The following is a 9,063-nucleotide window of genomic DNA, read 5'->3' as shown; positions in this document are numbered from 1 at the left end:
TCCCTACTCTTTCTGTCTCCCCCCTGCTAAAATTTCTACCCTACTTATATATCTAATTTCCAATCCCCTGTGCCAAGTGCATACACACCTCTCTCTTTGCTGTATTAACTAGCAAAAAAAAAAAAAAAAATGTTTTCCTCTCTGTCCTTTTGATGCTGTTTGTGTGAATGTTGATTATATTGTACTTTTATGCTTTTTAGTGAGATTATTTTGCTTATTCTTTTATTGTTGCTGTTGCTTGGTATTTTTTATTTGATTTGTTTTAGTTCGTTGTTACTTTTGTTTCCCCTAGCTTTGCTGGATATAGTTTGTGGGTGCTATAGTTTGTATTATTCTCCAAGTACTGTTGCCAGCATTTGCAGGATAAGTGGTTGTTCTATTGAAATTCTCTCCCCATATATATAGTGTGTTCCCCTTTTCTCTCTTAGTCTCTTTCTTCTCTCTCTCTCCCTCTCTCTCTCTCTCTCTCTCTCTCTCTCTCTCTCTCTCTCTCCCCCTCTCTTTTTATCCTCCCTGTTTGCCAATTTCATGTTGACATTCCTTTTTTTTCTCCTATCTTTTTTTCTTTTTCTCCCACCCTCTTCTTTTTTTACTCTTCTTCTTTCTCTCCTATCCCCTAATTTGCCTTTCCCTAGTGGTCACCTTTATTGGAGGTTATTAATATCGCAAATACATTTCTGTTCAGTGCCTTGTGTGTTGTACCTGGTTGTGTTGTATTTTGTGCCTTTAAATCAATGCAAGAGAGAGAGATCTACATAACCACACATCCTGAAAAGAGAGACCATTGAGAGACAAAGAAACAGCCCACATATGAAAGAAAAGCAGGCATCACCAGAAAAGGAAGTAAACGAATTAGAGGCAAACAACCTACCTGAGCAAGAATTCAGAGTAATGATCATAAAATGGCTAAAAAGAATGGAAGACAAATTTGACAATATGAGTAAGAACCAAGAGAAAATGAAGAAGAACCAAGAAGAAATGAAGATGAACCAAGAATAAATGAAAAATGGCATCACTACTGTAAAGAACTCAATAGAAAGCATCAAAAGTAGACTAGAAGAAGCAAAGGAGCAAATCAGTAAGCTAGAAGACAAGATGGAAAAAAATACCCAATTAGAGCAGCCTCTAGAAAAAAAAAAATTAAAAAGCAGGAGGAGAGCCTACAGGAACTTTGGACAATACAAAACAAAACAATATTATAATAATAGGGGTTCCAGAAGGAAAGGAAACTGAGGAAGGCATAGAAAACCTGTTTTAAGAAATAATGACAGAAAACTTTCCTGAGATAGAGAAGAAAAAAAACACACAAATACAAGAAGCTCACAGAGTTCCAAGCAAAATGAATCCCTAAAGACCGAGGGATATAAAGGCCAAGGCACATTATAATCAAATTGGCAAACACTAACGACAAAGTAAGAATCTTAATAGCTGCCAGAGATATAAAGTTACATAAAAAGGAACCCCCATCACACTAGCAACTGATTTCTCAACAGAAACTTATCAGGCCAGAAGGGAATGGGATGAAATATACAAAGTCATGCTAAGGAAGGGTCTGAATCCAAGAATACTGTACCCAGCAAGGCTATCAATCAAAATTGAAGGTGAAATCAGGAGCTTCACAGACACAAAAAAAAAAAAAAAAAAAAAACTAAAGGAATTTATAACCACCAAACCAGCAATACAAGAAATGCTAAAGGGTCTACTGTAAAAATAAAGAAATAGGAAGCGAAGAAGGAACACAGGAGTATAGAATAAAAATGGAGTCAAATAAGTACCTATCAATAATAACTTTAAATGTAAATGGATTAAATGCTCCAATCAAAAGACATAGGGTAAAGGATTGGATAAGAAAACAAGACCCATATATCTGCTGTCTACAAGAAACCCACCTCAGAAAAAAAGATGCACACAGACTGAGGGTGAAGGGATGGAAAAAGGTTGTCCAGGCGAATGTAAATGAAAAAAATAAGCTGGGTAGCAATACTTATATTTGACAAATTAGATCTCAAAGTGAAGGACATAACAAGAGATAATGAAGACCACTTCATAATACTAAAGGGAGCAATCCAACCAGAAGAAATAACCCTGGTAAACATATACACACCCAATATGGGAGCACCCAAAGACATTTAAAAAAAAACAAACTCCTAGAGGATATCAAGGGAGAGATTGACAGCAATACAATCATAGTAGAAGACTTTAATATCCCACTATCACCATTGGACAAATAATCTAAAGAAAAAATCACCAAAGAAACACCAACCCTAAATGATTCACTAGATCAGATGGAATTAATTGACATCTCCAGAACATTTCACCCCAAAGCCACAGAATATACATTCTTTTCAAGTACACATGAGTCATTTTCAAAGATAGACCATATATTGGGTCATAGGCAAAACCTCTTCAAATTCAAGAAGATAGAAATAATATCAAGCATCTTCTCAAACCACAGTGGCATAAAACTGGAAATAAAATAATTCAAATAAATCAAGCACATGGAGACTAAAGAGCATGCTATTAAACAATGTCTGGGTTACCACAGAGATCAAGGGGGGGGAAAAAAAACGGGGGGAAAAAAACACATCCTGGCAATAAATGACATTGAAAACACAACAATCCAAAATCTATGGGACACAGTGAAAGCAGTCTTGGGAAGGAAATTCATAGCTCTACAAGCCTACTGCAGAAAACAAGAAACAATGGTAATAAATTGCCTAACCCTACAACTCAAAGAGTTAGAAAAAGATCAACAAGAAAAGCCCAGTGTACCCAGAAGGAAGAAAATAGTAAAGATCAGAGCAGAGATAAATGACATAGACACCAAAGAAACAATATAAAAGATCAACAAAACCAAGAGCTGGTTCTTTGAAAGGATAAACAACATTTATGAACCTCTAGCCAGGCTCACCAAGAAGCAAAGAGAGAGGACCCAAATAACCAAAATCAGAAATGAAGGAGGTGAAATAACAACAGGCCAACTGAAATACAAAGAATTGTTACAAAATATTACAAACATCCCAACAAACTAGACAACCTGGAGGAAATGGACATATTCCTAATAAAATATAAGCTTCCAAAACTCAATCAGGATGAATCTAAACAGCTCAATAGCTCAGTAACTATAGAAGAACTTGAAGCAGTCATCAAAAAGCTTCTGGCAAACAAAAGCCCGGGGCCAGACAGCTTCACAGGAGAGTTTTACCTAACATTCAAGGAAGAACTAAAACCTATCCTCCTCAGACTATTCCAAAAAATTCAAGAGGGATGAATACTTCCAAGCTCCTTCTATGAAACCAGCATCACCCTAATACCAAAACCAGATATAGACAACACAATGAAAGAGAATTATAGGCCAATGTTCCTCAGGAAAATAGATGCCAAAATCTTCAACAAAACTCTAGCAAATTGGATCCAACAGTACATCAGAAAGATCATATATCATGACCAAGTAAGATTTATCTCAGGAATGCAAGGATGGTACAATATTTGTAAATCAATAAACGTGATACATTATATAAACAAACTGAGAGATTAAAAATCACATAGTCATATCAATTGATGCAGAAAAAGCATCTGACAAAATCCAACACCCTTTCTTGATAAAAACCCTCAACAAGGTGGGAATAGAAGGATCATACCTCAACATAATAAGAGCTATACATGATAAATCCACAGCTAACATCATACTCAATGGGCAAAAACTAAAACCATTTCCCCTAAGAACAGGAATAAGACAAGGATGCCCACTCTCACCACTCCTGTTTGACATAGTACTGGTAGTATTAGCCATTGCAATTAGACAACAAGAAGAAATAAAAGGCATCCAAATTGGGGAAAAAAGAAGTAAAGCTGTCCTTATTTGCAGATGATGTGATATTGTCCATAAAAAAAAAAAGACTCTATCAAAAAACTAATAGACTTAATAAATGAATTTGGCAATGTAGCAGCATGCAAAATTAATGCCAAGAAATCTATGGCATTTTATACACCATAGTGAACTTACAGAAAGAGAGACTAAAAAAAAGTAATCCCATTTACCATCACACCAAAAAAATAAGACACCTAGGAATAAACTTAACTAAGGAGGTAAAAGACCTATACACAGAAAACTACAGGACATTGAAAAAAGAGATAGAGGAAGGTGTAAACAAATGGAAGAACGTGCCATGTTCATTGATTGGTAGAATCAATATCATCAAAATGTCCATACTACCCAAGCAATCTATAGATTCAATGCACTCCCCATTAAAATACCAATGGCATATTTCACAGACCTAAAACGAACTCTCCAAAAATTCATCTGGAATTAAAAAAAAGACCCCGAATAGCCACAGCAATCCTGAGAAAGAACAAAGTAGGAGGGATCTCAATACCAGATTTCAAGCTGTATTACAAAGCCACTGTTCTCAAAACAGCCTGGTACTAGCACAGAACAGACTTATAGATCAATGGAATAGAACAGAGAATCCAGGTATCAACCTAAACAACTATGCTCAATTAATATTTGACAAAGGAGGCATGAACATACAATGGAGGCAAGACAGTCTCTTCAATAAATGGTATTGGAAAAGTTGAACAGATACATACAAAAGAATGAAACTAGATCACCAACTTACACCATACATAAAAATAAACTCAAAATGGATACAGGACTTAAACAAAAGATGGGAAACCATAAAAATACTAGAGGAATCCACAGGCAGCAAAATCTCAGGCATATGCAGAAAGAATTTCTTCACTGATACTGTTCCTATGGTAATGGAAGCTAAAGAGAAAATAAACAAATGAGACTACATCAAAATAAAAAGCTTTTTTACAGCAAAAGAAACCATCAACAAAACAACAAGAAAGCCCACTGTATGGGAGACCATATTTGCAAATGTTATCACTGATAAAGGTTTAATCTTCAACATCTACAGGCAGCTTATACAACTTAATAAAAGGAAGATAAATTATCCAATAATAAAATGGGCAACGGACCTAAATACAATAGAATCTTCTCAAAAGAAGACAGAAGGAAAGCCAAGAGGCACATGAAAACATGCTCAAAGTCACTAATTATCCGAGAGATGCAAATTGAAACAACAATCCGGTACCATCTCACCCTGTCAGAATGGCTATCATCAACAAATCAACAAGTGCTGGCGAGGATGCAGAGAAAAGGGAACACTTGTGAACTGCTGGTGGGAATGTAGACGGGTGCAGCCACTGTGAAGAACAGTATGAAGTTTCCTCAAAAAAAGGAACTCCCATTTGACCCAGTATTCCCACTCCTAGAAATATATCCTAAGAAACTAGAAACACCAATCAGAAAGGATATATGTACCCTTATGTTCATAGCAGCTCAATTTACATTAACTAAGATTTAGAAACAGCCTACGTGCCCGTCAACTGGATCAGAAAACCATGGTACATCTACACAATGGAATATTATGCTGCCATAAAAAAAGAAGAAATTCTTATCATTTGCAGCAACCTGGATGGAATCGGAGAACATTATGCTAAGTGAAATAAGTCAGTCAGTGAAAGAAAAATACCACATGATCTCACTCATTTGTGGATAATAAAAAACATTATAAACTGATGAACCAAAAGATAGATACAGAGGCAGTAAAACATCAAACGGGCTGTCAAATTAGAGCAGAAAGTTTAGGGAGATGTGGGGGAGATAAGAGATTAACCGAAGGACTTATATGCATGCATATAAGAATAACCAATGGATACAAAACATTGTGGGGTGAGGGCATATATGGGAGTGGGGTGGAGGGGGCCAATGGTAAAATATGTATACATATAATACCTTAATAAAAAAAATAATAATAGTTTAAAAAAAACACACACACACAAAACATGGAACATAAAATAAAAAAGAAACGCGTAAAGTCAAAAGAACTACCCTGTTTCCCCGAAAATATAATAAGACAGTGTCTTATATTAATTTTTGTTCCCAAAGATGCACTAGGTCTTATTTTCAGGGGATGTCTTATTTTTCCATGAAGAAGAATATGGTACACATTTATTGTTAAATGAAAATAAAGGAAATTTATTACCTGTATTCGGTACAGTAATATGGTAGTTGTCAACACAAATCAGACAAACTGTGAATCCTACAGTATCAAGAATTTACTCATTTATTCAATGACAATCATGTCATCATCTTCTGGAACATCATCATAACAATCCAATTCCTGAATTTCCTAGTGAATTTCTTGTGACTCCATTTCTTTCAGAATCAGTGGACCAAATCTCTCATGTTTAGCCTAGGGGTGCCTTATTTTCAGGGGATGCCTTACATTTCACTCAGAAGGAAACCTGTAAATAGGTCTTATTTTCGGAGGATGTCTTATTTTCGGGGAAACACGGGTAAAAGAAAACCTTACAAGTTCTCAAAGGGACAGTTTGTTTCACAGTTTTTATGAAAACCCACTTGCCTTCAGGCCTTATGCTCCTGGGCTTCTGAGGTTTGCCTCCATAGACAACCATTTGGCTATTGAGGGTAAAATACCTTCCATGAGCTTAAGGAAAGCTGAGCCCCAGAGAGAAGAGTGACCAACCCAGGCTGCCCAGCCCATCATGGCCACCTACAAATAGAGCCTCAGACTCCCATTCTTGGCAGCCACTTCTTTGACAGACAAATGGTCTGAAAACCAGGGTCAGAACTCCCTGGGTGCTGTTCTAAGGCTGTTGTGAAACGTGTTAAAGCAGTGTCTAGCCATCCCACCCCACTCCTACCTCTACCCCCACAAGCAGGCTAAAGCTACACCTTTAATTGGCTTTTCGCCCATCCTGGAATCACTTCACCCAATCCCTGGCTCTTGTCCCCAAGGATTACCTCTCACAATAACCACCTGCATCAAGTTATTGTGCTTTTAGAAGAACCCCAACTAAGACAAAGAGGAAAAAAACTCAACAAATTGAAAATCAATAACTCTTCTTGGATCCATCATAGGCCAAACTGCTCCCTTAACTGGAGAGATAGTCAGTGGATACAGAAGATCACAGCTGATTGGAGCCAAATGCCCAGGAACATAAGCCATCTCTGGAACCAGTTCTGGAAGGAAAGTGTTTACACTGTCATTGGCCAACTGCTGGAAGCTTGTAAATTAGAAAATACAAGTGGGTCCAGCCTTCAGGGGGTTCACACCCTTTCTTTAGTTTTACCTCCAGGAACATCAGCGGGTTTTCACTATGAGGATGGAGAAAAATGTCCCTGTTTCTGGCCATAGGAGGAGAAAAATGACCATGTTTTAAAAACACTCAGAACTGCCTGCTCGTAGCAACACCTGCCCTCATGGGAAACTTTTTCGCCTGAGTATAACAAGAGCTCAGTGGGTATGACAAGAGCATAAACCTAGAGGATGGGAAACACTCAACACCAGCTCCTTCTAGCCTTCACTGTGGGTTATGGGAGCTAGCCCTCTCCTTCCCAGGTGTGCCTCTCTTCCCACCTGCTAACGAGGACAATGCCCACCAAGCTCGCAGTGAAGAGAGAGGAAAGCGTGTCTTATGCTCAAAGGGACAGGACCACCCTGTGTTCTTCTCTGGAAGAGGAGCCAGATCTCACAGCAGTTAGATTAATGCTCTATTCCTCTCATTAAAATCTGGGGGAGGATGAAAGAAGTCAATCAGCCATGAAGATTTTTCAACAGACAACTAGAATTATTTAACCACCAAGTCTTGTGAGGGATTTGAAAGGTTCCCTATGTTCCATTCTTTACTTGTTTGCTTTATAATGGTTAACATTTGAATTACAAGTAAAAATTCAGATAGTATTCCTAGAATGACTCAGAGAAAACTGGACTTAAAATTTAGAAGCCAAAGGTATATGCTCCATCTCCATGCCAGCAAGCTCAGTGTACATTCTTGATAATCTATAATTAAGTCACTACCTCCTTCCCAGATACTGGTGCAGAACCTGTTCCAGTTAACAGTGCACTGCCCCAGAGGAAGGGTTATTAACACTGGCACCAGGCCAGACCATCAGATATGGTCTGGAAACCCCCAACACCTGGGGTCCTTCTTTTTCATTTTATTTTTTCTGCAAATGTAGTCCCTTATTCAATCTGAGCTGCCACAAAGACAGACAGAAAGTGCAGGGATGTTTTTCTTTCGTATCCTAGTACAAACCAAAGGTTGTTCAAGGTCTATCAGAAGGGGCCTTCTTGCAAGGCCCTAGAAAAGAACCAGAAGCATAATCCATATATGCGGGACAAAGACCACAGGGGGATATAAAGGAAAGCCCCATGCATGGGCCTTCACTCAGATTTGGAAAGCTATTCCCTGAGTCTGCTGGTGTATTAAACAGTGTCCCTCGTCTTCTTGAAAAGCATCGCTTGTTTTTCCTTTGGTCTTCTGCAACAAATCCAGGTCCTCTTTTCTCCCCCTGTGATTCTGGAAGGGCAGCCTTTGTTAGTTTAATCATGTGGTAGAGTTGACCTGGCACCAGAAAACTTCTTGCTCTCTGATAGGTGGAGCCCAGGAGACAGCCACAGTTGTAATGTAAGAATTGAATTAACAGCAGTGCACTCTGATCCAGGGAGGAAACTTAAGAGAAATGGTAACAGATTACTCAGAGCCATTGCAATAGGCAGCTGGTTCAGAGCTGTACAGACTGCTGGTGGTTGCACCCATGAGCAGAAATTGACTTTTTTACCTGTGACTTCACTTGGGTCAGGAGAATGCAGCTCGTGTTTTGGTGCAATCCCCCGGCCCCTGGTGATGTCAGTGAGAATTTTAAACCTGTGCAAAGAGCAGCCAAGACCCCAGGCTAGTAGCAAGAAACAAGCAAGTTCAATACCACAGGCTTGCCCCAGGCATGGTCTGCCCAGTGTCTTAAAGGTCTCTTGATCTTGATCAATGTAGTTGTGTTGCAAAGATTCAGAATTGTCCTTTCAATGATATCGATAGTTCACAAAATTCAAGCTGGATTTGTTTCACAATCTGACCTAGAGCCTTCCACTGCAGGCATTGATTTCTCTGGCATTCACTCCAACGGGTCATTTTCACAGTCTATTGTGCACATCTCGCTGTGGGGTACTTCTCATTCTCAGGCACAAGACT

At 38.5% G+C, this 9,063-nt stretch overlaps 1 pseudogene; it reads right to left on the bottom strand.

The window, feature by feature from the left end:
- Positions 1-8,045: 8,045 nt before the first annotated feature.
- On the bottom strand, positions 8,046-8,158 carry LOC118725114 (annotated as a pseudogene).
- Positions 8,159-9,063: the final 905 nt, after the last annotated feature.

This window comes from Pipistrellus kuhlii, unplaced genomic scaffold (genome assembly GCF_014108245.1).
Source record: "Pipistrellus kuhlii isolate mPipKuh1 unplaced genomic scaffold, mPipKuh1.p scaffold_m20_p_2, whole genome shotgun sequence".
Lineage (NCBI taxonomy): Eukaryota > Metazoa > Chordata > Mammalia > Chiroptera > Vespertilionidae > Pipistrellus > Pipistrellus kuhlii.
This window is presented reverse-complemented; position numbering and strand designations above follow the sequence as displayed.